Source organism: Vicugna pacos, chromosome 2 (assembly GCF_048564905.1).
Source record: "Vicugna pacos chromosome 2, VicPac4, whole genome shotgun sequence".
Taxonomy (NCBI): Eukaryota; Metazoa; Chordata; class Mammalia; order Artiodactyla; family Camelidae; genus Vicugna; species Vicugna pacos.
In genome coordinates, this window is record NC_132988.1 from 2,469,578 (window position 1) to 2,497,316 (window position 27,739).

Genomic DNA, 27,739 nt, shown 5'->3' on the forward strand with positions numbered 1-27,739 from the left:
AGCAGATCGTGACCTGGAAAAGCTGATGGGACCACAAAGGAGGCTTACTCTCCAGCGCCAACTTTCCCACCATCAGAAGAGTTAGTGGAAAAGGAAAACTCCTGGACAAGGGCGTCGAGAGCCAGGGAGAGAGGCCTCTCGGAGCAGAATTAACGCTTAATCAGACGCTCTCCTCTCAGGGAGCGCAGCCCACCCAGGCTCTGCCCAGCGGGACCTCAGAATGGCTGCAAACCAGCGGGCTGATGGTGGCTCTCCCGGCCCTTCTCCGTGCTTGTAGCCTTACTGCACACGGGGCAGGGATTAGGCAGCTTTCCTTTTTAGTTTACTAGAGGATGCTGGATCAGGGAAAGCCATTTTCAAACTTGATACAGAGAGGAGCACACATACAGGTCACCTTGACATTCGGGACAGGACTGGTGGACCTTTTGGGTTGCCTCAACTGAAGAAAGGAGGAGCGTGTCTTTCCGGATGAGCAAGAGACAAACAAAGTATTTGGCAGCTAGATCCAGGTCATGGTGGCCATTGGTGCTGTTCACCAAACACTGCAGCATCCCTCCCTGTGGGCTCGTGGTTCATTCACACGCCCCCTCCCCAGGTCCCGAGAGGATGTGAAGCAGAGGCCCTTCTGAACACAGTGCGGGTGCAAAAGGTGGAAAGGAGAGTGGGACACAGTGTTGAGGGCTGCAGTGCTCACTGAGAAGGTGACTTAGAGCCGAGACCTCAGTGAGTGCAGAGTGAGCCACGCAGACAGAGGCGCCCCTTGCGGGAGCCCAGAGCAAAGGCAGCAGCAAGGTCAGGGGCATTCCTGATGAGACAGGAGCAATGCGCGGTGCAGAACCAACCGGTGGGGCAGGGGAGCAGGCCCCCTACCTCCTTGATGGTAGGCTTTTAGCCAAACAGTGATGGTTTCTGACTACGTAACAGGCCGTGTTTGCACAAAGATGAGAACACACTCAAAACCTTAAATAAAATTCAGGATGTGAGCCTGGCTGGTGGGGCACATGCAGGTGCCCATGGGGATTAGTTCCCCCTTCCCTTTAACACTGGTTTATTGGGCAAAGGACTGAGGAGAGAAGGATGAAGCTGTGCTCCCCAGCAGGGCCAAGGCCCCCTGGTGATGCGGGCAATGAAGCCCAATAAAGAATGTTCTCTGTAAAGGCCCCAACTGTATTTTGGAAAGAACCTAAAAGCATTCAGATATTTTTTAATCCCGATATTGTAACGGGGATATTGAAACTCAGACAACTTGAAGAAATTTACCAAAGTTCCTCAATGTGTAGTTTGAATTCCGGGACCCCAAGTAAAAATTTCCAGGTGGATCTGTTTATTGTGTGAAAATGGTAAAACAAAAAGTCTCTTGCTAAACAAGTAATTCTCTCTTTCATGCCCTTTCTCCCCTTATCTTCTCTGCTTTCCATCCCCATTAATGTACAGATTATGTCCCTTCACGATACATTTTAAAATGCAGATTCTAATAGGTAAACCATAGAGTCAGAGAGGCCGCGTTACCTGAAGTCCCTCCTGCGAGGCCCAGATGCCCTGCCCCCCCAGGGGCTGATCACTGGGGTGGAGACAACAATGACTTTCTGCCCCAGGTGGATGGGAAACCAAGGCCAAAGAGATTAAGTAGCTTTTATCAAGTCACACACCTGCTGAGGGCCAGTAGTTCCAAACCGTAGTCAAACTTTGCCTCCCTGGACGCGACGGAGCGCAGCTGCAGCAGCCGCAGGCTAGCGGTCAGATGTGGGGACCGCCGTGACACGTTGCAGAGAGAACCCCAGCGCAGAAGCCACTCCACTTTTGCCCCGTTGACAAACTGTGTAAAGTGATTCCCTTCCTGGGCCTCTGATTCCTCCTCTGGAAAATGGGAGAGTTGGGTTAGATGAAATGTAAAAACTCTTCTGACTTGAACGTTTCGTATTTCCACATCCCAGCCTGGAGTTAGCTTTTGAGGGCTGGAAGTCATTGTTCCGCAGGGAACTGCTTTCCTGTAAGGAAAGGGATCATACCAGGATGCTCTGGGGTGCGGCCTGCAGGATTCGGGGGTCTTCTTTTTGTCTGGAACTCCTGCCACAAACTCCAGCTCGGGAGGGCGTAATGCACACGGCCTGCCTGGTGCCTGGTCTGGACGTTTTATTGCGTCTACATTTGCCGAGCGGTTGGAGAAACACTTCCCACCCACAAAGAAATACTTTTCTGTCTCTCATACACATCTTTGTAACTGCATTAATCATCTTCCCTTTCTGCAGAGGGAAAAAACCACCCTTACAATGTCATCTAAAACACCATTTTACATAATTCAGAAATAGCTGGGAAATTAATGTGTCTGAAGTACCAATACATGTAACAGGTGAGAAATAAAGTCCCCATATTTAAACCTCCATGCTTGTGAAGCACCTGTGCTCATAATTTGTTTTAATAATTTGGAGCATTTAATGATTCCTAGATAGGCCATGAGTTTCTGCAGCACGTGGAACATTTTAACAAAACACAAGAAAAGGCATGATGCTTAATGTTATCTACCTGTAACTTCTAAAATACTAGAATGTTATTTCTAATGCTTTTCTCCTTTCCTTTACCAGAGAAGAGGGCCAAATGGAAAAATGACAGATTAATGAAGGAGAGGCACTTGGAGACAGGAGGGGGCGGGAGTCACCCGCTCCCGGGCACAGGCTCGCTCCCTCAGTCCCAGCAGGTCAGGACATGGCCTGGAACAGGACAGACAAATACATCAGTCCTGGAAGTCACCGGCAGTTTTCTTTATAAAATGGTAATCACAGGCCCCTGCCAACTAAAAGTTGTTCAAATGTCTCATCTCAAAATATATAATATGCAGTGCTGATTAGAATAAAACCATCTTTATTTCTTCCTTATCAGGTTTAGGCGCATTACAAAAAAAATTTTTTGGTGTTACTTCCTCCAGGTCGCCCTGGGAATCAGGTCTTTACTGCTGGCCTCTGCTTCTCCCCAGACATCTGCCTTCAGGTCCGTGGCCTCCACGGGCCACGCCTGCCCTGCTCACACCCCTGGGTTCCTGAACATTCTCCCGCCTACCCCAGGCTCTTCCAGCTTTGGGAAGCTGTTCACTCACTCCACGATGTGAGTCCTACTCTGTGCTGGGCACGGTGCTAGGTTTATATAAGGACAGATGCAACACCCTGCCTTCAGGAGTGCAGGCCTGCAGTGTGGAGAGCGTGTGATGCCCCACTCAGAGCCCAGGGGAGGGGAGGGCAGGCTCCAGGAAGCCAGAGAGGAGGAGCTCCTCCACTCAGGAGGAGCAGGCAGCTCTGCACAGACGCCCCCCATCTGGTCCTCGGACTACCAGGCAGCAAGTGGACAGGTGAAGGGGTGTATCAGTCAGGGAGGACTGTATCAGAGCAGACAGGAGTGAGACCGTTTCAGGCATGGCAGACTGTGAAAAGTATTCGTTACAGGGATCTCCGGGTAAAAGCAGCAGGGGACGTGACCCCAAGATGCAACAGGGGAGCACAGTGCTCTCCTGAGCAGGCCCAGGACATGTCACTTGATTCCTGATACTAATCAACCTAGGGCCCTTTTTAGGAAAAGGAGATAAAAATATAAAAACAACATTAAGTACAAATATATATATATATATGTGTGTGTGTGTGTGTGTATACTTATTTTGCATGAGAAAAAACAAATACTTAACAACTGCAAATGCCATAAGAAATCACAAAATCTGGGAAAAAATAATTTTATTTTCATTTACTACCTGGCCTGTCTTCATCATACTCATGTGTCCTACATCTTTTTTTTTTTTTTCCCCTGAAGAATGCAGCTGGTCTCTAGAAGCTGGAAAAGGCAAGAAAACAGATTCTCTCCTCTGGCCCCAGAAGGAATGCAGCCCTGGGGGCACCTTGATTTTCACTCAGTAAGATGATAAACTTGTGTTGCGTCAAGTCACTGAGTTTGCAGCCACTTGTCAGAGCAGCAATGGGAAACTAACACTGTTGTGAGTTCTGCACCTGGCACTTGTTAGCTATTCCTCGTGAAAGCGTGCCTTCAGCCTCTCTCCAGTTGGGCTTTCCTGGCGGGCTTACTAACAGCTTGTCCACTTAATCCTATCTTGAGGGTTAGAAGAGAAAGGAAGGAAACACGCTTAGTTGAGAGCTCAGGGCTAGTCATCCTCGTCCTTAGGGCAGTGTGCTGCTTATTGTGCCAGTATTTGACGCTACATCTAACACCAGTGAGTGTGTGTTTTCCGACATCATTCAGTCCTCTGACACTGACTGGATGTCCAGCAGTTTGATTTAGCTTAGGAGCTGTCTGAACTTGGTGCAGACTCCATGGGCTAAGGACTCGGTCTCACCACGCTGGCCCCCTGCAGACACCAGCTGCAAAGGGGGTGCCCGGGATGCTGGTGGTTCTTCCTGGCCAACCACAAACTAGTGGGTTCCCAGGACCTTCCCCTGTAGGTTCAATACTTGTTGATAATGACTCACGGAACTCAGGTAAACACTTTATTTGTTTACATTATAAAGACTGTCTCAGGAACAGCAGGTCGTCTCCGGCTGAGTTCCCCTAGCAGGCCTTGGAGCGCCACTAAACTGGATGGTCTGGCAAGGATGAGGGCGGGCGTTTGAACTATTCAGCAAGCTCCCAGCCCAGGCATTTGAATGGAGGGTCATGTTGTATGTTTCTTTTTTGGAACTTGGAAGCCCCAGGAATTAAGGGTAGCCATTAGGTCCTGTGGTTTCCTCAGTTTGGCTAGCCAGCAGGGCGTCACCCATGTAGGCCAGCACAATGCGCTGAGGGTGCAGTTCCCGCCAGGGGTCAAGGATGGTTGCCAGGGCCTTTTGGCACCCTTCTGAAGAGAAAGCCATGCCCTGGGGAGTCACAGTCCATCGGGAGCGTGGGGCTGGACCCTCGCAGTTGGCCGTGGGAACCATAAATGCAGAAGAAGGCCTGTACCCCTGTTTCACGGGGGCTGTGAAAAAGGCAACCTTGCCGTCTAGTATTGAGACATGTGGGTGGGTCGTAGGGGTCTCCCCAGCCAAGGGATGCCCTCCTGGACTGGCCAGGTTGTGGCAAGCAATGTTCCAACCAAGGAGTGTTCCATGGTGAGTCTGACGGCTTAGTTTGGCCTGCCCCCAATTTTTCTGTGACTAAGTTCTTAATGGTGGCCAGACACTCCCTACTTAAGGGCCATTGGGGAATTTTTGGTCCTGCCTTGGTGGTGTCCAGGGGCTTAGCAATAGGCTCCTGCCAATGTTGTTTAAGATGATTCTCAGGCGCCCGGACAGGGTCAGGGAATCGCCCTGAGTCAGCTTCAGTGGGTCCCCCACTCGTTTCCCACCTCCAGGATTTTGATCTTAATGCCCCATTTTGCTAGGGCATCCCAGCCGACGATGACATGGGGCAGGTCTGGGACAATTAGGGGTCCTATGTCTCTTCCTTTATTTGATAGCCCGGGAGGGCCAGGGTGACAGACGCTCAAAATTTTTGTAGTTGTCCCAGGAGGCCCCCAATTCCCCACACTGCCCCCTCTACTGGATCCAGTGGCTTGCCAGTACCATGAGCCAAGTCCCTCCCAACCACCGAGCTGCCGGCGCCTGTCTCGAGGTGGCCTCAGACTTCCAGGCCTGCAACTCATACTCTGATTACAGGTCGACGATCCAGGCCCAGGGCCGGGAATGCCTGGGCTTGACCCCATCGGATGGGGGACGTGCCAAGTACTGCGAGTTGGGCAGTGATCCCCGGTGCGCATGTCCCAGTCCAGATTATTGTAATTTTTTATTGGAGAATCACCTCAGCCCGAATCCCCGGGAGTAGCCTATTGTTTCCTGTGTCAAAATTATGTCATTTCGGCCACCTGACATCAACGCAGCCAATAAGCCCCGGTGGGATATTTAGGCTGGCCCCCAGGGGGACTGGGGGGACCGCCCCAGCTCCTGGCAGTCTCTGATCATGGCTGTGAAGAGATCAAAGCAGCCGGCACCATCCATAATGGGCCACAGGGCTTGGGCGCCGGGTCGCAGGGCTTGACATTTGAGGGCTATGGCAGGGGTGTCCCCAAGGCAGATGACGACTTCTCCCTCTGAGTCATTCGGGGGAGGGCCATGGGGACTTATTGGCCCTCCCGCTACCCGTTTTTTGCCGGCTTCTCGGGGCACCAGGCTGCCCAGTGACCAGGTTTTTGGCAGATGGGGCAGGGTGTTTTTGGCCTGACAGTGGGGTCAGGCATAGGTTTTCCGCCTGTGCCTTGGCGCCTACAAGGGCATTCACTTTTCCAGTGCCCACCTTGCCCACAATAAAAGCAAGGCCTTTTTGGTTGAGGGCCTCTGGGCCCAGGACACCTTGCCTGGCCACTGTGGCTGTTAGGACCTCTGCGAGGGCCATAGCCTTGGGATGGATCTCATTTGCTATCCAAATTTTGTCAGTTAGGCTCCCATTTTTTTGCCCTCGAGAAGTCAAGGCGTTGTGAATGGGGTTGATGGTGGTAACTGAGAGCTCCCCTATGAGAATCTCTTGGGTCCCTGAGTTGAAGGTGACCTGGTCCGCCGCCTTCTGCAGCCTATCCAGGAAGGTTGAACAGTCCTCCGTGGGGCCTTACAGGACCTTGGCCAGAGCCTCCCGGAGACCCGCCTGGGGCCAGCGCTCCATGGGCCCAATAACCCGGTCCTGATAACATCGGCGAAGAGCTGCACTGGGGAGGGAGTGCCCATGCTGGTCATTTCCCCCCTCAATTGCGCTGCCTTTCATGGTTGAGTGTTGGCCGGACTGGCAACCCATTGCTCGATTCGCTCCTGGATCAGACTGGTGGCCATCGCCATTTGCACCGGGGTGAGAACTCCCCTGAGCAGGTGCCTTAGATCCAGGCCAGTGGGATTGGTGGCATCTATGATGCCCTGGAGGACTTGTACACACCCTGGGCTGCCTGGACCATATTCCTTGGCTTCCCTCAGGTCTTCATAGGCCTGGGTATTCCAAGGTACCCACTGTGGGAGGCCTTGGGCATCTTGGATGACTGGAAAGGCCTGAGTGGCAAGGACCTTCCAGAAGGGACTGGGGTTATTATTCCAAAGATCCCCATCCCATTCCTCTGGATCTATGGCTCTGAGGAGGGTGGAGGGGCTCCCTGGGTTCCCTCCTTTGGCGTGGAGCGGGGAAATCCAGCTTCCCAGGTTCTCTCGCAGCCTCTAGCCGGCGCCAGGTTGGCTCTGGGGTTTGTCTCCTGCCACATGGTCTTGGCCAGAGCCAGTAGTGGGAGATCTTTATGCCTTCCCGTTGTTAAGTATTTGGGTTGTTCTATGGCAGTCGGAGGGTTCCAGGACACCCTCGCTGGGGAGACACTCCTTGTTTTTAATGTTTTCATCCGGGACTGAGTTGTTCCCTTTCCGTAATTTCCATATCCCCAGCGGTCCTTGTTGGCTATCACGTTTTCCAGCAAACCCCATGTCGTGCGTGCCCCCCTAGATCGGGGTGTGGACTGAGCTTTTCCGAGGGTGAATTGAAGAAAGTGCTTTAGGTCCTCAGGCTGGTCTGGAGGGCAGTGTGGGGCCTGTGGATGGGGCTCTGGCCTCAGACGCCGGGTGGGCCGCCAGGGAGGCTGAATGACGGGCTGGGGCTGTTGTGGGGAGCAGGATGGCTTAGTGTTTTCCCCACAGCACCGGTAACAGCACGGCCGCTGTTTCCCAGGCAGCAAACTAAGAGGATGGTTGTAACAGGGCTACTGGCCACCGGGAAGTTGCATTTCCCATTTTTAGGATCGATTTCAGTTGCATTGGTTGCATTGTTGTTTGTGCAACCCCGTAATTTGGTCAAATTGTAACTGGCTAGTGTCCGGACATCAAGGGCGTCAGGACTAACTTGGCGTCACCACAGGCAAGCCCAGTGGGCCAAGGCCAGAGTTACCAGAAAACAGCAAAGGCAAGGGAAGAAACAGGCCATTCTCGTAAGGGAAGAAGCCGCAAGATCGCGAGATGCCGGAAAGATGCTCCTCACGTGGGGCACCACTTGTCAGGCTCAGGTGTATCTGCTGGGCCGAGGGTGATCAAGCCTTTCCCGGGTTCTGAGCATCTCCAGCCTGACAAACCTGGGGACCCTAAAAAACCTGTCAGGTATCTTTTTTACTGACAACCACCATGTGTGGGTTCCCTGGAAGTTGCATCCCCAGTTGCTTGTGTGCAGAGTGAAGAAAGAGCCAAGAGCCAAGCGTTCAGGTGCAAGGCAGATGGGCTCAGGACGGGAGGGGACCCGGGCCCACGCTTCTACCAGGCTATCCAAGGCCAGGAGTGCACTGGATCCCGATCGCCCCCCAACCCCTGACAACCCCGGCATTTTATTGAATTATCAACCAGTCAAGCAAAAGGGCTAGGGTGGGGGTCGCAGGGGTGGGGGGAGAGGGGTGGTGGTTAGTTTTGACTGGTGAGCTTTAATGCATTGGGGGGCCTCTAGTGCTTAGAAGGTGTGGGGCCACTGTCCACTTGCTCGTCCGCCTGGCCCGTGGTCACTGTGCCACTGCGCTCGGCCGGGTGTTGTCTTTTGCAAGCCAGCAGCTGCCGTTCTTGCTGGCCTGTTCCTATGGTGATGCCTTACTTTTCGTTTCCCTTGTGATTCTTGTTTTGTTTCAGGGCCAGCCCGCCTGCTTAAGCCTCACACATTACACCTGAGTGGTCAGTTGACCCCCCCCGAGTGACCAGTTGACCCCACTGTGTGACCCAGTCGTCAGTTTGGCTCTTCAGTTGGCTCAGAGCTCAGGACATTCTCAACCGACATGTGGCTGCTCTGCCAAGGGTTCTTCCCTGCAACTGACAGACCCTGGATGAGCAGTTAACGTGCATCCCCTGGGGAGGTGGCCGTCTGGGCTGCTGTTTGGGTGGCTTAGTTAATTAAGTCTGTGACCCTCAGCGTCTCACTGACTTGTGATCTGATCACCTGATCGAGTAGCCTGGACAAAGGCCGGTCAGAAAATGGGCAGGGGTTCAAGTCTCTCTTCACCAAAACCCAGGCTCTATTCTATAAACTCCTCATCCTTCTCTAGACTGGGGAGTGACAAGGACAGAGAACCATGGCCTGTGATAGGGTGCCCGCCATGACTTCAGCCGGAAGACCCCACCGCGGGACTCTGGGGATCAATAGACAGACTCTTCCCCCGACCCCATGTAACTGTCCCTTCTCACCACGCTCCCAGGCAACACTCAAGCTGACAGCAGCCCTGTCTTCATCAACCCATGGAAATCCTGCCTGGGAATTCCAGTCTCTCCCCTTTTAAAAAACTTCTGCATTTAGGCTGCTCCTATTTGCTTTCAGGTTTGCACACGTACATTCAGAAGAGCTGAGCTGTGAATCCCCTTTCCTGTAACGTCTTTGCGAGGGTGGCATCTCCTGCTTCAATGAAAGCAGTGTGGTGTGTTTGCTGTGCCTGCTGTCTGGAAGAGTGTGTATAAACCTGACGTTAGGAAACAGTACACTTTTCTAAACTGAGGAAGATATTTGAAGCAGCTGGCTTGACAGAAGATTCAAAAATATACATTAAGTTTGTCATCATTAAAAAAGTCCACAAATACTAAACGCTAGAGAGGCTGTGGAGAAGAGAACCCTCCTACACTGCTGCTGGGAACGCAGTTTGGTGCAGCTGTTATGGAAAACAGTAAGGAGATTCCTCCAGAAACTAAAAATAGACCGTGTCTGATCCAGCAATCCCACCCTGGGTGTATATCCAGAGGGAACTCTAATTCAAAGACACACATGCACCCCAATGTTCACAGCAGCACTATATACAACAGCCAAGACACGAAAGCAACTTAAACGTCCATTGACAGATGACTGGATAAAGAAGTTGTGATATATTTCTACAATGGAATACTACTCAGGCATGAAAAATAAAACAATGCCATTTGCAACAACATGGATGGATCCAGCGATGGTCATTCTAAGTGAAGCCAGAAAAAGAAATATACCATGATATCACTCATATATAGAATCTAAAAAAAGAAGTAAAGAGGACACTAATGAACTCGTTTACAAAACAGAAACAGACTTGCAGACATAGTAAAAATCTTATGGTTCCTGGGGGAAAGGGAGTGGCAAGGGATAAATTTGGGAGTTTGAGATTTGCAAATATTAGCCACAATATATAAAAATAGATTTCAAAAAATTTCTTCTGTATAGCACAGGGAATTAGATTCAATATCTTATAATAACCTTTAATGAAAATGAATATCAAAATGAGTCTTACGTATGTATATGCAACACTGGGACATCTGGCACATTGTAACTGACTGTACTTCAACAAATTTAAAAAAAAATGCACTATAAGTTTGTGTTAGGATAAGATAATCCTGATAAACTGCTGCTGGGAATGTAAACTGGAACAGTCATTAAGGAAGAATATGGAGTCTCCTCAAAAAAATTAAAACTAGAACTACCTTGGGATCCAGCAGTTCCACCTCTGGGTGTACAGCCATAGGAAATGAAAACAGGGTATCAAAGAGGTGTCTGCACAGCCACGTCCATGCAGCGTTATACCCAACAGCCAAGACACAGAAACAAACTCAATGACCATCCAAGGGTGAGCGGATAAAGAAGTCACACACACACATACTCAGTGGGCTATTGCTCAGGCGTCTTGTGGCAACTTGGGGGCACTAAGCAAAATAAGGCAGACCCCACGGTAACACATATATGTAGAATCTTTATTAAAAAAGAAAAGTTAAATTCATAGAAACAAGAAAAATGATTACCAAGGCTGGAGGGTGGAGAAATCATGAGTGTTTGGTAAAACGATAGAAACTTTCAGCTATAATATGAGTAAGGTTTCAGGAGCTGAAGTAAAACATGGTGTCTAGCGTTGATAACACCGTATTGTATAATTCAGACTGTTAAGAGCAGAAATTATGTGTTCACACTGAAGAAAAAAAGGATAAATATTTGAGGTGATGGATGTGTTCACTAGATGGAAAGAATTATTTTACTATGTATATGTATTTCAAAGCATCATATTAATATTCTACAATTAGAGGTCAATTATGCCTTAATAAAGCTGAAATTAGAATGTAAAAATAAAGAAATAAAACTTAGAGATTTTATAATCTTTTTGTCTTCTTTTTTCAGTTAGTCACTAGCCCAGTCATTTTTTATTCTCTATGTACTCAGCCAATCCTATAAATCCACTTCAATCCAACATACTTAACTGAGACCAGTTTGATACAGGCTCTCATATAAAAACTGGGGTGGAAAATAAAATGGAAAATCAAACACTTTATGGTGAATGGATACAAATTTGAATACTAGCTCTTTAGTAGTGGTTAATTGTGAAAAACTGGGCAAGTCATGACTCTCAATATTCACTCATGTATATTGGAAATAACAACTAGAAACAGTGTTATCAACCTTGAGTTTGGGGGAAAAATATTGTAAACTGGTAAAAACTCTATAGAAAGTAAATATATTACTTGGTTTACATAAAACAAATAATCCTTATCATTTTGTTATTTATTAGACATATGTGGAGGGTGATAAATATGTTTCGCACAGAAATAAGATATACTCAAACGGCATTCACTGATACCTGTTTCAGAGGAATGTATTACCAGTTCACATTAACTGTATCTTAAGCCTAATCCATTATTTATGAATATACACTCTTTCTAAGGTATTTTAGACACGTCAAGATTTTCATTTCCTTTTGTTTTATCCTGTGGGGCTTTCCAGGGTCAGACCCCTCGCCCGTGTCCTCTGCTGTGGCTCCTGTCCGAGTTACCCAGATAGCAGATGCAGTGTCTCATGTAGATCTCCTGAGTTTCTCAGATGCTTAAAACCATCACCAAAGGGAAGAAATTAACTACTTGATGGTCAAGAGCACGTGGCCCCCAGACTTCCTGGCACTTAGGGGTTGACAGTGTTGACCGCCCTGTTACCTCAACACCAACCAACCAGAGAATTATGCGTGAGCTGATCGAGTACCCTGCGACCCCCCTCCCCTACCAGCCTTTAATGTTCCTGCTTTGCTGGAACATTTCTGTGAGTCTGGGCTTTTCTTGGGCATGAGCCGCCCCAGGGTATATATACACAAACACGATGCATGTGACTCAGCAGTAAGATAGTAAAATTCTGCCCTTTGCAGCACTGTGGATGGATGTATCATGCTCAGGTAAATAAGTCAGGTAGAGAAATACAAGTACAGTGTGACATTACATACATGTAAAATCTAAAAAATAAAACTAAGGAATGTATACAGCAAAACAGAAACAGTTTCACAAAACAGAAAACAAGCTAGTGGTTACCAGTAGGGAGAGGGAAGGCAGAAGGGAGGGCAAGATATGGGTATGAAATTAAGAGATATAATCAACTACGTACAAAACACACAATCAACAAGGGTGTACTGTACAGCACAGGGACTTACACCCATTACTTTATAGTAACTTTTAATGGAGTATAAATTATAAAAATACTGAGCGGACACCTGAATCATGCTGAATATCATGACTGTATCTCAAATAAACAAACAAAATAGAAATGGCATATTCCTAACTGAAAATAAGTTTTCAGTTTACCAAGTAATTCATACAGAACGTTCAGTTTTCTGTTTAGAAAGACTTCTAAGTATAAAAATGCATAATGTTATTGGAGACAAACATATTGGTGACAAACATACATAAACTCAATCATCAAGCCTTTGAAAAGACCACAGGAATAATCTTCAACCAAACAAAAGTAAACTACATGTTGGAAAATTACTCTGTGGGACAGGATCTTCTAAGCATCAACAAACTCATGTAAACTTGCACTTAAGAAAAAGGACTTACTAGAATTTCACTTTCTTTTAAGTAAAAGTGAGATAAAGATTATTCAAATCCTTAAGTATTTGTTAAATGAAACCACACAGAAATGAAACATTGAAAAAGTGATAAGCGATGAGAATCATAACTTACAAAAATCTTTAGTTGGTCATATTCAAGATTTGATAAATGAATTTGATAGGAACTGCAAAAGGAAATGTTTATACTTTGATTTTTAACCTTGAGATAGAAGTTTTATTTATTTAACATCTATCAATTTAATATTTCCTGTTACTGGGCAAGATTCAGGATACAAAAAGAGAACGAGATTCGTAACATTTGTTACAGCATTTATTAGAAGTCAGAAGAAAGCGAAAGAAAACTGCGGGCCAACTAAGCGCTCCCTTGCCTTCCCCCCAGATTCCTCCAGGACAGAAGCTGAGGCTGAGTCAGAAGAACAGGAGCGTCAGGAACGCTGAAGACGTTCAGGGCTGTGGGGGTCACAGGGCAGAGTGACGTGTAACACACCATGACGGGGAAACAACAAACAAAGCCACGGCATTTGCGCAACTGATGAGAGCAAGTACCAGGCGAAGCTGGCTGCTCAAACCTGATGCCCCGAGAAGTGGAAAAGTGCCTCACGAGATGCCAAACGTCTATGACAAAAACGCAGCTGAACACAGACAGGACTTGTAACTTTGTCAGTGTAACTTTGGCAAAAAGGCATCAGACTGAAGAACAAGCCAACAAAACACTTCAAATAAGGTGCTACCCATATGTGATGGAAATTTATTCAGCCATATGTGAGAATGAAATCTTGCCACTTGCTACAACACAGATCCACCTAGAAGGTACTGTGCTAAGTGGCATAAGCCAGAGAAAGACAAACATCGTGTGACATCACTTACATGCGGAATCTAAGAAGCAAAGCTAATGACCAAACATAAAAAGGCAGTAACAGACTCTTCGATACAGAGAACAGACACGTGGCTGGCAGAGGGGCAAAGGGGGGAGTCATGAACAGGTGAGGCAGATCAGGGGTCACAAACTTCCCGTAACAAAACAAAGGAGTCCAGCAGCTGAAACATACAAAATAGGGAATATAAATAGTCACTGACACTGTGGCGACTTTGCACGACGACACACGGTGACTAGTCTTACTGTGGTGATCACTTTCTAATGTGCAGAAATACCGAACTAGAACTGTTCACCTAAAGCCGTCAGTGTTGTGGGTCAAATACACTTACAAGAAGGAAGGAAAAAAAAGAAAAGCAAGCCCTACACGAATGTTTAGCAACTTCTCCACGGGAGTGACTCTTCTCTTTTCATGCATGATGACGTGACTGATAGTAAAGACTGAAGGTTGGAAAAAAAAGGGAAGAAAGAAAATGATGAAAGAATGAAAGCAGAACATAGATCAGAATTTTAAAACCTTAGAAACGAAGGCCTGGGAACTCAGAAAAGAATAAGATAATACTGAAAAACCACTTTTAAATGAAATTTAAGCTAAAACACAGTGATAAATAATGTTTTGTAGAACAAGCAAATGAAAAGGAGGAAACTATTAAACACTACTGAGAAGTTCTCCTGGAAAAGAAACTAAACAAGAAATTGTAAAGTATTTGATGGATGTGCCAAAAGCGGAGGATAATCTAATATATGAATGACTGAGGGACCTGAAAGAGAAACAAACAAAAAAAGAAGCAAGATGGAAAGCAAATTTTAAATATTATGACGCAGAATTTCTGAAATGTTGTTAAAACCTTTGAAAACTGTAATGTGAGAGAACAAGGAGCACGCCCCTGCACTACCTGATGGTGAGCTGCTCCGGACTGCACAGCGCCTCCTCCCGCCTGCAGTGACAACCAGCCGCCTCTGTCGCCACGTGCAGGCTCACACTCAGGAGCAGACGCCCCAGTGCTTTCACTGCTCCCCCTGCAGGCCACCAAGTCAGGGAGGGATGCGGCGACAACACAAGCACTTGGGTGCCTTACCTTTCATCCCCAGCCTCCACGTTCACATTGCCTCCTCCTGGTCCTCTTCACCACCAGTGCTTTCCTGAGAGCTTCTCTTAACAAGAACAGGAGGGTAGGTGCTGCCATCTAGGGGGAAGACAGGAGTTGCACGTGTCCAGAGCCGCCCGGGGCAGGAAACCACCCATGTGGGGGGCCCGGGGAGGAGCCAGATTCTTGGGGTCCCTCCAGCGGAGTGGGTCCAGCCCTTCTGACTCCCAACCTGCCCCCTCCTCAGGCCACTCAGGGGGGCTTAGGCAGATTCAGCGGTGCACAAGGGGGTCAGGAGCCAGGGCAATGCTGAGAGAGCGGGGGAGGTGGGCTACAAGGAGACTTTCTACAAGGTCCCGGCACCCCAAGTACCTGCACGGGACCAGCTCCTACAGGAGGAGAATTACCAGAAAACGGAAAGAGGAGATAAGGAAGAGCTACAAAGAGGAGTTTATGAATTAGAAATAGAAAACGAAAAAGAGATGAATGAGAAATCAATTACATGGAGATCAAGGCTCTGCGGATCAGTATCTGATTTGTCTGTGAAGCAGTGTTCACTGTCCAAGGGCAGCAACACCGGGATGCTGGGGTGACGCCGGGATGCTGGGGTGACGCCGGGACGCTGGGGTGACGCCGGGAGAGGGGAGCAGATGGCGAGTCACAATGAGAATGTGGGGCCCTGACCCTCCTGGGATGGTGCAGCCCCACCTGAGGACCCCATGCCTCCATCTCCATGGTCCTCCCAGGCCCTCAGTTGCTCCACCTCTGCAGGGAGTGAGTGGGTCTCTGTCTCTCCCATACTTTTCCAGCCGTCACATTCCCTACGCGTGACCAGGAATGAAGGCCTGTGTCCTCCCGCCCCTCCTACAGCAGCCACGCATTTCTGTGCATGGCCTGGCCGCCCTCCCTCTCTGTGCCGCTGCACACTGCTTCCCTTCCTCACTTCTCTCCTGATTCGTGCTCACTTCCTTTCTCCTGGCCTCCCTCCACCACGCGTGCAGCTCTCCTATGTGTGCGCACTGCAGGGATGGCCATGGGTGTCCTGCCACCCTCTTCAGTCAGTCACTGACCAATTCTCAGCATCCGCCCTAACCAGGGAGCCCCAGGCAAGAACCTGGTAATGTGTGTGTCCCTGGAGGAGGGCGGGCAACCGTCTTCACACAACAAGTGACTGTCCTGTGCCTGGGGTGACCTAAGGTGACTGGGAGATACTTAATTCCACACCAATCCCATAAATCTCCTATTCCCTTAGGGAGGATGACAGCAAAATTAGATAAAGTAACTTGTGTCAATTCCCTTATTATGAAAATGATTCAACACGGGACCTCTTAAATACACAACACCTGCCAGGGTTTGCCCTGAGCCTCGGAAGGACGGGGAGGGGTGGGACGGGGCAGGCCGGAGGACAGGCCACAGCTGGGCGTGACTGGGGTGTGCGGATCAGGGAAGGCTGTCTGGGGAGAGCAGTGGGATCTGAGAGGGGCAGTGACCTCCTGACCGGGCTACCTGGAGGCTGTGTCTTGGGCCCAGGCAACCCCAGGAGACCAGGTCAGCAGGGCCCTGAGAGCAAGCGTGTGAAGCAAGCCGAGCAGCCCTTCCCACGGTCCTCCAGACGGCCCGCTGCCCGGCTGGACACGGCCCTCCCTCAGGTGGAGGCACGTTCCGCACAACAGCCTCGGGTGCAAAAGCAGGAGAGCCGGCTCCGCCCTCACCTGCTCCCCACGTGCAGCAACAGCCCCGCTGAGGCGCTGCACCAGGCTGAGCGTGGGAGACCCCAAGGCGGACATGGCGGGCCACGTGGCCACCAGCACCACTGAACGCCCTCGCTGGCTCTCAAACATGACCACACCTGCCCCAGTCCTAGAACTGGGGGTCCTAGCGTGCTCGGGGCCTGTGGCCTGCTGCCTCCCCTGCCCACATGCACTCGCCCAGCTCTCCTGCTGGGTACTGGGTCTCCTTCCCCCTCCCAGCCTTCCCCAGTAGCCCCTCTGCCTCCGCAGGCAGCCAGCCCCCACCACCACTTCACTCCCCCCAGGCCTTCCTCGTCTGTGGGCTCTGAGCCTACCACCCGCCCCCAGGCACTTCCTGATGGGGAGCTGCTCCTTCCAGGGCAGAGGAGGGGCTGGGAGGCAGAGGTCTGCCTTTTCTGTGGGCACCACCTTTCTAGCCCTTGGCTTGGCTCTGGAGTTGTTTCCATGGTAATAGCCTGATGAATTTGGTATACATATTAGAAATAAAACACCTGTAGCTAAAAAGGAACCTGCATTTCAAATATTTTGTAAATAAAGTAGTGGAGCTGTACTTGTTTATTGCCTCCATGTCTGCATGGCGGGGCAGCAGCTCTGCTGCAACGCCTTCGCAAGGGCTGCCGCGCAGTGGGGCGCAGGGCTCCCGCTGACGTCTGCAGCGCCGACGTTGGCAGCACTTTTGACGAGGATGGCCACGCACTCCCCCGCCTCGCACTGTGTGGCCTGTCGGTATCATGCCAAGAAACGGACTGTAAGCGCAGGAATTCCAAGCCACCATGCCACAAGTCCCACCAGTTCATTATACTTAAAACAGATCAATTCATTTTTTATTTAAGTCGTTACGTGGAATCCATCTCACGTGGACACGGCTGGCTGCTACACACCTGCATGATGGCCATCTTGTTCCTGCTGTCCCGTGCACTGAGCTGGCATCCTCACTCCACCAGGAGAGTCACCACGCCTGCATGGCCACTGGCACACGCCAAAAGGAGAGCAGTCCTGTGAACGGGAGAGGACTTTTTAGGACATTAGAGCTCACTAGTTCAAACATACCATTACTCACGTAATTGGGAACATTCAATAGCATGCTATTCCTACTCCTTTAAAAGAAATATTTCATTTTCTTATGGAGAAAGAGCACTACAAGATCTTACTACTCACCACATTAATGGAAGAGCAACCTGTTTGAATAGAAAGAGCATGACCTTGAGATTCAGCCCAACTTGGGTCGGACTTCTACTTAAACTGTCACTTATTAGCTGTCACTTCGCCTTTCTGTGCCTCAGTTTCCTCATCAGCAAAACAGGGATGAAGGAGGAGTTATCTCAAGGACAGCACCGTGAGGCTTCAGTGAAAATCTGTGCGAAGTGTTTAGCACAGCTCCTTGCACAAACAACAGCTCACCTGCTGGCAGACAGTATGACTGACACTTACTGCTGCTTTACAAGGACGACATTTCAATTAAGTAAAATGGTATCAGACCCACTTTGCTGCTGTGAGGATGAGAGAGAACACTGGGCTTCCCAGGCGCTCTCTTCCCGCGGGGCCATCAAGGGGGCACCGGCCTCGTCCCTCCTGCCAGTCGGCTGTAACCTCCCCAAGCAACCCTCAAGTCTGTCATCCACGGCTCCTCGTGAACAGAAGGCGTTTCCACGACCATCTTCACAGAAGTGCGTTTTACCCCGGCTGGGACCAGTCACAACAGTAAAATCAAAATTCACCCCACTGAAGTTCCTATTACAGATGGGAACCGCGCTCTCCACCGCGATGGTCACACTTTTATAGTCAACCAGCACCACAGTAGTATTTCCATTACTGGCAAACGAGACATCCTTGGACGAGGCCTCGATTCCTTGTGAGTTTGAATCATTTTGTCATGAATCAAGAACATGTTCAATTTGAAAGTGCATATAAAATAAAAAAAGCTCACTGATACTTAACACAAAAAGAACATAATCATATTTTTAAAGTTGTAAAGAAACTAAGAACAAAAAGAGGACTTTTTTTAAAGATCTTTGAGAGTGTTTTCATAAATAATAACATTGAGGTCTAAGAAGACGATCATTAACAAGACAGCAGCAGAGTTAGTTGCATGGCTAAGGGCTGGCAGGGCCGAGGTGGTGGGGGGCACCCACTCCTGTTCTCAGACGCAGCAAATTGCAAGTTAGGGAACAGAGGCACTGAGTCCGACAGACACCAGCATCTGGCTCCAGAACTTGCTTGCTGGTTGACCTCGGGCAATCAACCTTCCTGAACTTCAATTCCCTCCGCTATAGGAAGGATGCACTCAAATGGCAACTGCCCAAGTCCCTTCCTAACTTTTATTTCTAACAGGATTGACTATGAAATCCTTCAGCCAACAAAGGCAACTAGAGTTACAGTCCATATTAATATTATCTCCAAGTAAAACCGCTAATAAAGCCACCCACAATATATGAACAGTATTCATATTCAAATCTAAACTCATCATACAACTTTCCACAGTATCTAAAAATATAGGAAGACTCTTTAAATGCCAGATTAACATTATAAATTATAATCTAAGGTATAACCGTATTTTCCTCCAGAGAAAAATCATTCCTAGAGCTCTTCCGAGCAAGAAAGACAGTAACAAAGCATCAGCCAAGTGCAAAGTAAGACAAGCTTTATTGCAAGAAGGTCTAAACAGCAGCATAAAACTACAGAGAAATGCGAAATCATTGTACAGAAGAACGGGGGCTGTGGGGGGCTGACCCTACCGCCACAGAAAACTTACACAGACATTAAATTGCCTTTCATTTTACATTGTGAGGGAGACAATGACTCAAATTAATATGCAATGCTGTGTAATACTGGGCTATACGTGACAGTAATTTTTTAAGTCAACGTCAGTCACCACTATCACTAAATGCCACCAAAGCTTTTAGAAAAATTATATTATCAGAAAAGAATGAAATGAAGTCCATCCACACCTGTTTGAATGAGGATGCCCTGACCACTGGTTAAGCAAGCCTTTCCTTTCCACCCAGACAACTAGAAACAATAGGTGAGAGTGTGAATAGTTTCCACATAATTATTAAAGGTTTTTATCTTGCTAAAATAAAAAATAGGTGATTCCAATGCCACCTATAGATATTTTTACTTTCCTCAAATGGAGACAAATAGGCTGGGAAGAAATTTTCTAAAAGTAGACACACAATGCACATCCATCTAATCCTCCAGAAACTTCACCCCTGGATTTTTTCAAAATTCAAAAGCTGCTTCCTATCCTAGTTTTAGCCAAAATACTCAAAATTTATATTCAAATGTCTACCTGTTGGTTGAGTTATTTTATAAACACAACCCAGTAAACTATGCTGGTTTACAACAGTGCTTGGCGATGTTCTCCCTCTCAGCGGTAAAGGCAGGCTACAGAGGGCTACTCAGGGAAACTTCTCATGTGATGGGGTATTTGTTTCCACTCAAAACTCCAATAGATTATTAAGTTCTCAGCTGTAAGAGGTGTATGGTAATTTATTCTTACAGCTAGGTGAAAGTGAATGAAAATGAGCCCCCCTCTAAAGGCCCATACACCTTGATCAAGTGGGATTTATCCCAGGAATGCAGGGGTTTTTCAATACATGCAGATCAATCAATGTGATACACCACATTAACAAACCGAAGACTAAAAACCACATGATAGTCTCAGCAGATGAAGAAAAAGCTTTTGATACAATTCAACATCCATTTATGATCAAAACTCTCCAGAAGTGGGAATAGACAGAACACACCTCAACATAATAAAGGCCGTATATGACAAACCCACAGCTCACATCGTACTTAATGGGGAAAGGCTGAAAGCATTCCCTCTAAGATCGGGAACAAGACAAGGATGCCCACTCCCACCACTTCTACTCAATATAGTTTGGGAAGTCTTAGCCATAGCAATCAGAGAAGAAAAAAATTAAAGGAATCCAAATTGGAAATGAAGAAGTAAAACTGTCACTGCAGATGACATGATACTATACATAGAAAACCCTAAAGAAGCGACCAGAAAACTACTAGAACTCATCAATGAACTTGGTAAAGTTACAGGTATGAAATTAATATACAGAAGTCATTTGCATTTCTATACACTAACAATGAAGTAGCAGAAAAGGAAATTAAGGAAACGATACCATTTACCATCATGCCAAAAAGAATAAAGTATTGACGAATAAACCTCCCCAAGGGGGCAAAAGACCTGTATGCTGAAAACTGTAAGACACTGATGAAGGAAATTGAAGACGACATAAACAAATGGAAAGATGTACCATGTTCTTGGATTGGAAGAATCAATATTGTTAAATGACCATAATGCCCAAGGCAATTTACACATTCAGAGCAGTCCCTATCAAATTACCAACGACATTCTCCACAGAGCTGCAACAGAAAATGTTAAAAATTTGTATGGAAACACAAAAGTCCCTAAATAGCCAAAAAAATCTTGAAAAAGAAGAATGGAGCTGAAGGAATCATGCTCCCTGACTTCCGGCTATACTACAAAGCTACAGTAATCAAAACAGTATGGCACTGGCACAAAAACAGACACATAGATCAATGGAACAGGACAGAAAGTCCAGAAATAAACCCACACACTTATGTTCAATTCATCTGTGACAAAGGAGGGAAGAATATACAATGGAAGAAAGACAGTCTCTTCAATAAGTGGTGCTGGGAAAACTGGACAGCTACCAGTAAAAGACTGACATTAGAACATTCTCTAACACCATGTACAAAAATAAAATCAAAATGAATTAAAGACCTCAATATAAGACCAGACATTATAAAACTCCTAGAGAGAAACATAGGCACAACACTCATGGGCATACATTACAGCAATATATTTTTTTCAATACGCTCCTGGAGTATTGGAAATAAAAGCAAAAATAGACAAACGGGATCTAATTGAACTTTAAAGCTTTTGCACAACTAAGGACACCATCAACAAAATGAAAAGACAACCTACATAATGGGAGAAAATATTTGCAAATAACGTGACTGACAAGGGACTAATTTCCAAAATATACAAACAGCTCATACACCTTAATATCAAAGAAACAAGCAATCCAATCCAAAGACAGGCACAAGACCTAGGCAAGCAATTCTCTAATGAAGACACACAAATGGCCAATAGGCACATGAAAAAATGCTCTGCATCACTAATTGTCAGAGAAATGCAGATCAAAACTACAATGAGGTATCACCTCACACCAGCCAGAATGGCCATCATTGAAAAGTCTACAAACAATGCTGGAGGGGGTGTGGAGAGAAGGAAACCCTCCTACAGTGTTGGTGGGAGTGCAGAGTGGTGCAGCCACTTTTGGAGGACAGTATGAAGATTTCTCAAAAGACTAAAAATAGATTTATCCTATGACCCAGCAATCCCACTCCTGGGCATATATCCAGAGGAAATCCTAATTCAAAAAGACACCTGCACCCCAATGTTCACAGCAGCAGTATTTACGACAGCCAAGGCTCGGAAACAACCCCAAGTGCCCATCAACAGGTGACTGGATAAAGGAGATGTGGTATATTTATACAATGGAATACTACTCAGCCATAAAAACCGACAACATAATGGCATCTGCAGCAACACGGATGTCCCTGGAGAATGTCATGCTAAGTGGAGTAAGCCAGAAAGTGAAAGAAAAATACCATATGAGATCGCTCATATGTGGAATCCAAAAAAAAAAAAAAGAATGTAACTACAAAACAGAAACAGACTCACAGACAGAGTACACACTTGTGGTTGCCAAGGGGGAGAGGGGTGGGAAGGGATAGACTGCGGGTTCAAAATTTATAGATACTGACAGGCATATGTAGACTAGATAAACAAGATTATACTGTATAGCACAGGGAAATATATACAAGATCTTGTGGTAGCTCACAGCGAAAATAAAATGTGACAATGAATATATGTATGTTCATGTATAAATGAAAATTGTACTCTACACTGGAATTTGACACAACATTGTAAAATGACTATACCTCAATAAAAAAATGTTTATAAGAAACCAAAAACTTAGTGTTCTTATAGTTTGACCAATATTTTCATCTAATTCAAACAAACCATTAACACTTCAAAGTTTACATCTGAAGTAGATGCTTTACAACTTATTTTCAGAACCTTTCAAGATTATACCCAGAAGTTTCTCCAAAGACACTCCAAAGGTACTTCTGGCCGTGATGCACAGCCGCTGTGTCATTATGCACTATCTTTCATGGTGTGACATCTTTGAGTAAGAAATGCAAGCTGTCCCTGATTTTGGCCGCATCCTTTCCAGAAGGCATTGCCCCTGCTCCTCGGTCCACAGTTGTCAACACTATGGAGGCAACAGTAACCTGAACAGCAGGCTCTATGCTTTACGCAGAATCATTTCAAGACAGCCCCCAAGAACACATCTCATTTAGAAAACAGGGACCACCGACAACAGCCAGTCTCAGCTCTGTAGTAGTGAAGCTCAGGCTGCACGCAGCTGGACTTGGCAGTTGTCTACATCGGGGGCCTATAAACTACGAGCCAGACCCAACCCGCCTCCAGTTTTCACGTCTAAGGTTTCACTAGCACACAGTCACCTTCATTCACTGCACATTGTCTGTGGCTGCATTCGCACCACAAGAGCAGAACTGAATCGTCATGACAGAACCATGTGGTCCACAAAATCTAAAATATTTACTAATTGGCCCTTTGCCAAACAAAAGCCTGCCAACCCCTCCTCTGCAGGAGATGTCGGAGGCAACACAAGACGTCTCCAAGAACCACCTCCAACGCACGTGCATTGGGCCGCTGCTAGCCTACGTGCGGGCTGCGGGGTCACCTGGTGTCAAAACACACAAACACAAATGCACACCGCTAGGGCTCTTTAACCATCCCGTATCAACCCCAAAGTTGCCAGGGCAAAGCACGTGCGGTTACCACTCCCAACCACCAGAGCCCCACCTTTCCCGCTGTCTTTACTGGTAAATTATGTTAACACACAAAGGCTGCCCTTTAAAGTTCATCAAAACATGATTTCACTTGCATAAAAAAAAGTTTGGAAAACAGAGGGTGAGGAAGGCAGGCACCCATATGGCATGTGATCCTGAACCACCTTATTCGAGCTCCCCATGTAAACAGCTCTTCCCAAGAAGGCCCTGCCGTGTGAACTGTCACTCCTAAGAAGAGGCCAAAAAACTACTAGGGAGGCGGTGAGTTCAAACTAAGGAGCACAAGGCGGTGTGGGTGTGCAGACTCCCTGCCTCACAGTCCTCACTCCTTGCTGGAATCAACACCAAATTCCGGGCTTCACCACAAAAATTCAAAAATTGTTTTAGATTAAAAAAAAAATCAGTCTTCTAGCATTTCATGCTTCAGAGATGTCAGGATTTTTTAAGTGCCAAGCTGGGTTTTGTTTGTATTTTAATAAAAAGAGTTTTAAAGGCATTGTCAGCACTGCTGTGCCAGCACGGGGCTCTCCCCTCCGCTGTGTACGGGACACAAGGACACAGGCCACCTGCCGCAGGGGGCGCGGCCTTCCCTGCCAGCTGTTTGAGCCCCACTTCGCCACGTTAGAGACTAAGCTCAGGACGATAACGAAGGGCAAAGTTTAAAAACGTCAATCTGGTGAGACAGACCTGTCCTTTTACGTGTAGGCTCCTTAACGGTGAAATCCTACACATTCTTCTGAACTTAACCTCGTGGGGCTTACGTAGCCTACAAAAAGCTTGTTAGCGGTTTCAAAAATAAGCATATGTCCTGAGGCTGGCTGTTCCTCCCTTTTCAACTTCAGCACTTACTCACTTTTCAAACACCTATTTTAGGGAGAGTTCCATCCATCTCTGTTCTTACTTCCTCTCTGCTAACGTTAAGAGAGTCTCCTGCCCCCAAGTAAAAATACCCACTTTCCAGCTCCTGACTCTCCATCAGCCTCTCGAGAAACCTTAGTACTTTGATAATGACTCCCAGTTCTACGTTTTCAGCATGTTGCTCTTTATTTTACCGTCTGGAGATTTCATCGGTATCCAACTTTAACCCTAAAATGTAATGTCCAAAACCAAGTCCACTGCCCCATTTCTGTATTACTTTTCATAAGAAACCACGAGCACCACACTAAGATCTTGGAAGCACCTTCCTTTTCACCCCTCCATCTGTGTCACTGGTATAAAAATGTCGGTTCCCTAGAAAAACAAAATCCTAACCCAGGTATGATGCCTCCTGGCTTAAAATACAGTATCTCCTCAATGGGCTAACACTACCCTCTCAGGAGCATGGTTCTCAGCTGGCTCTCTGAGCTGTAAACACGCACCCACACAAACAGAAACTGACCCCAAGCCTACGCAACAACTTCCCTCTGAATTCCCATCATGCTAACTTCCTAATTACATTTGCTCCTCACATACTCCAGTTCCGAAAGTCTTAAACATCTCTCCCAGCCTTTTTCTTCCTAAAAGACACCTTCTGCTGGCTAGACACTCCAATATGTTCTGTGTAGTCCAGTATCAACATTTCCCCAATGAAAAATGTACAAACATTTACATGTATAAGGTACCAAACACTTTCAGTCATATAGTGGTCATGGATTAAAAACTGGTCCCTTCCCCCTTTCCTACAGTTTTGTGCAAGCTGTGTGTCATTGTCTCTGCCATTCATAAGTAAAAGCATCTCAAAGGCAGGGACCCCCAAATACTTTGTTGTTTCTTTGCTGCCCAAATATGCAGTAAAATATTGCCATGATTTTTAACCAATCTATAGTCAAAGCAATGAAAGTCTTAAAGTTAGTAAGCAACTCTGATGGCGTATAATGTACTCTCAGATGAGCTGGTTGGTTTGTCCTCCGTTCCTCCCCCAAAAAACAGCCTATGCAAGACTGGATTTCTCTCCCTATCTTTGTGAAACATGGGCTACGTGACTTCCTCAAGGTCACAAAATAACAACTTCAGCAACATTTGTCTTTGGCTCCACATCTAACATTACATCCACTACAGAAATATTTTTAATGTCAGCACCTATTTTGAAGAGACAGAATTCAAGGTTCCTAACAAAAGCATAGCAAGAACAAGACACACAAAGAACCAGACAGCTGGAGAAGTTCCAGAGGAGGGCAAAGTCATCAGAGGGATGGAAGAAATTATTCTAAACCAGGCACAGAGAGTCAGGAAAGAGGACAGTAAAGAGGAACAATGAGAATCCACAAAACCAGGAAAAGACGAGCTCCAGCTCATTCTCGCATTTCTCAAAACACAAGCTCAGGATGCGTCCTGGACTTTAAAGAGGCAGATTTTGGGTAAATAAACGAATTGTTGATAAAGAAATGGGCGAATAAACTTGTAGAACGCATTACTTCAGAAGAAAAAAGTAAAGGATAAAAAGTGGCTGAGAAAATTTTAAATAAGTGTAATCAAGATCCAGAATGGAAAGTTAGCCCAGATAACCCCAGACTTACATTCATCCCACACAGCCTCTCTCAGCAGTGGCTTCAGAACGTGAGCCCACGCGTCACCCAGAGGGCCTGTAATTCTCAGTATAGTACTGTCTATGTTGTTACACAAAATGCCACCCTATGCTTAACCCTTAAGGTCTGTATAAATGCATGAAATGCTCATTATTTTCCTGCACCGTAATTTGGCACTCTGAGAGGATACCTAAACTACACATCAAAGATTCTACAGACTTCTTTAAAACAACAGACGGGGAAAAAATCGTCCTCATTTGATAGAGAAGACAACCCAAATAAAGTCACAAGTCATCCCACCGATAAAACTGTTCTATCGATTAGGACACATGCTACTCAAAAAAAAAAAAAGCATTTGGGTAAGGAAAAAGTCTCATACCTTTTTGATAAACTGGTTAAAGTGCTAAATGCTCTCCCCCAAATCAGTTGTGATTCCTAAGAACTCTGAATTTCCCGAGTAATTGATCTCCGTTACCGTGTCCTCCTGATAACTCAGAAACTGCGCCCAGGGAACAAGAGGGTAAGGAACTCCTGTACTGAAAGGAGAACTCTCAAGGAAGACTGCAGAAAAGAGGAGGAGTTTTAATTTCAGAGGCTCCCATTCGGGAGCCCAAATAAGAGTTTCCCAGAAACAAAAACTACAGCGCTGTTTCCCACCCGGTGTACCAGGAAAAGCTACAAACACGGGGATGTCCTCTGGGCGCACATACGCTCTGGCTTCCTCAATTTCCTTCTGCCAATGACTGTCCAGAAACCTACCAGTGTCCCCTCTGGGGAAAGACAGAACGAACTCCTCGAAAAGAAACCTGCAGGCTGGCGTATCACACGCACAGAGAGCTAAAAGGTTACGAAACACAGGACTGCCTGCTGCCTTCTGCCCGCAGCGAGGACTCGGTTCCCCGCTCACCTATACGCGCCCCACCCTCCGGGAAAACGTCGGCAAACCTCCGCGGGATGCGCGGGCCTCCTCCCCCTCCCTTCACCCCGATCCCCCTTCCCGGGGCCACTCACACGTTAGAGAAGAGCGGAGCGCTGGCAGTGGGCTGCTTCCCGTCCTCCTCCGGGCGAGGCGGCAGCTGCGGCAGGTCCGCGCGTTACCGAGGAAGCGGCGGCGCTGGTACCGCTAAGCCGGGCGGCCACCGCGTGGCTTCCGCGCCCGCGGAGCGGAGGAGGCGGCGGCCCCAATTACCTCCTCTTCTGGGTCTCTTCGGGCTGAGTCTTCGGCCCGTCCCGGGCCACTTGTCCCCGGACAGTCACGTTTGGGAGGCTCCGGATTCCGTTTCCGTGGTTTCCTCTGGGCAGAGGCTGCGGGTCTCCGGGTGCCCCACCCCGGCCCGACGCCCCGGGGCTGGGACGGGGGAGGGCGCTCGCAGACCTGCCCCGCAGTCCTGCCGCGGAGCGGGGGGCCGGCCACTGGCCGAGGGAGAAGACCCCCGAGGGGGCGGAGGGGCGGCGGGAGGGAAGGAAAGGACGGCGGCGCGGGGCCTGCTGTCCCGCCGCCCCGGCTGCCGCTTCACATCAGCCCCCCTAACACCGGGGGCCGGGGTGGGGGTAGCCGAGCTGGGGGTCCCGGCTCATATTCCCCAGGGCGAGATGCTAAGGCCCTGGGCGGGTGGCCGGGGCGCCGCCCCCGCTCCCGACTCCCGCGCGTGTAGCGCCGGCTGCGACCCCCTCCCTCCACCTTGTGGGGGTCCCTCGCCCCGCGCCTCTGGACGAGGCAGAAGCTGCCGGCCCTCCGCGGCGTCCTCTCACCGCCGAGTGGCTGACTAGTCCGGCCCGAGGCAGCCGCTCCTGCCCCCCCGCCCCCGCCGCGG

At 47.8% G+C, this 27,739-nt stretch overlaps 1 long non-coding RNA gene across 1 annotated transcript; it reads right to left on the bottom strand.

Annotated features, from left to right (window-relative positions):
• Positions 1-1,656: 1,656 nt before the first annotated feature.
• On the bottom strand, positions 1,657-27,175 carry LOC140700695 (uncharacterized). The gene is made up of 4 exons (XR_012079236.1): positions 26,937-27,175; positions 17,379-17,493; positions 14,738-14,845; positions 1,657-1,857 (listed from the first exon to the last, which is right to left on the bottom strand). It is a non-coding gene; the product is annotated as an uncharacterized lncRNA (long non-coding RNA).
• Positions 27,176-27,739: the final 564 nt, after the last annotated feature.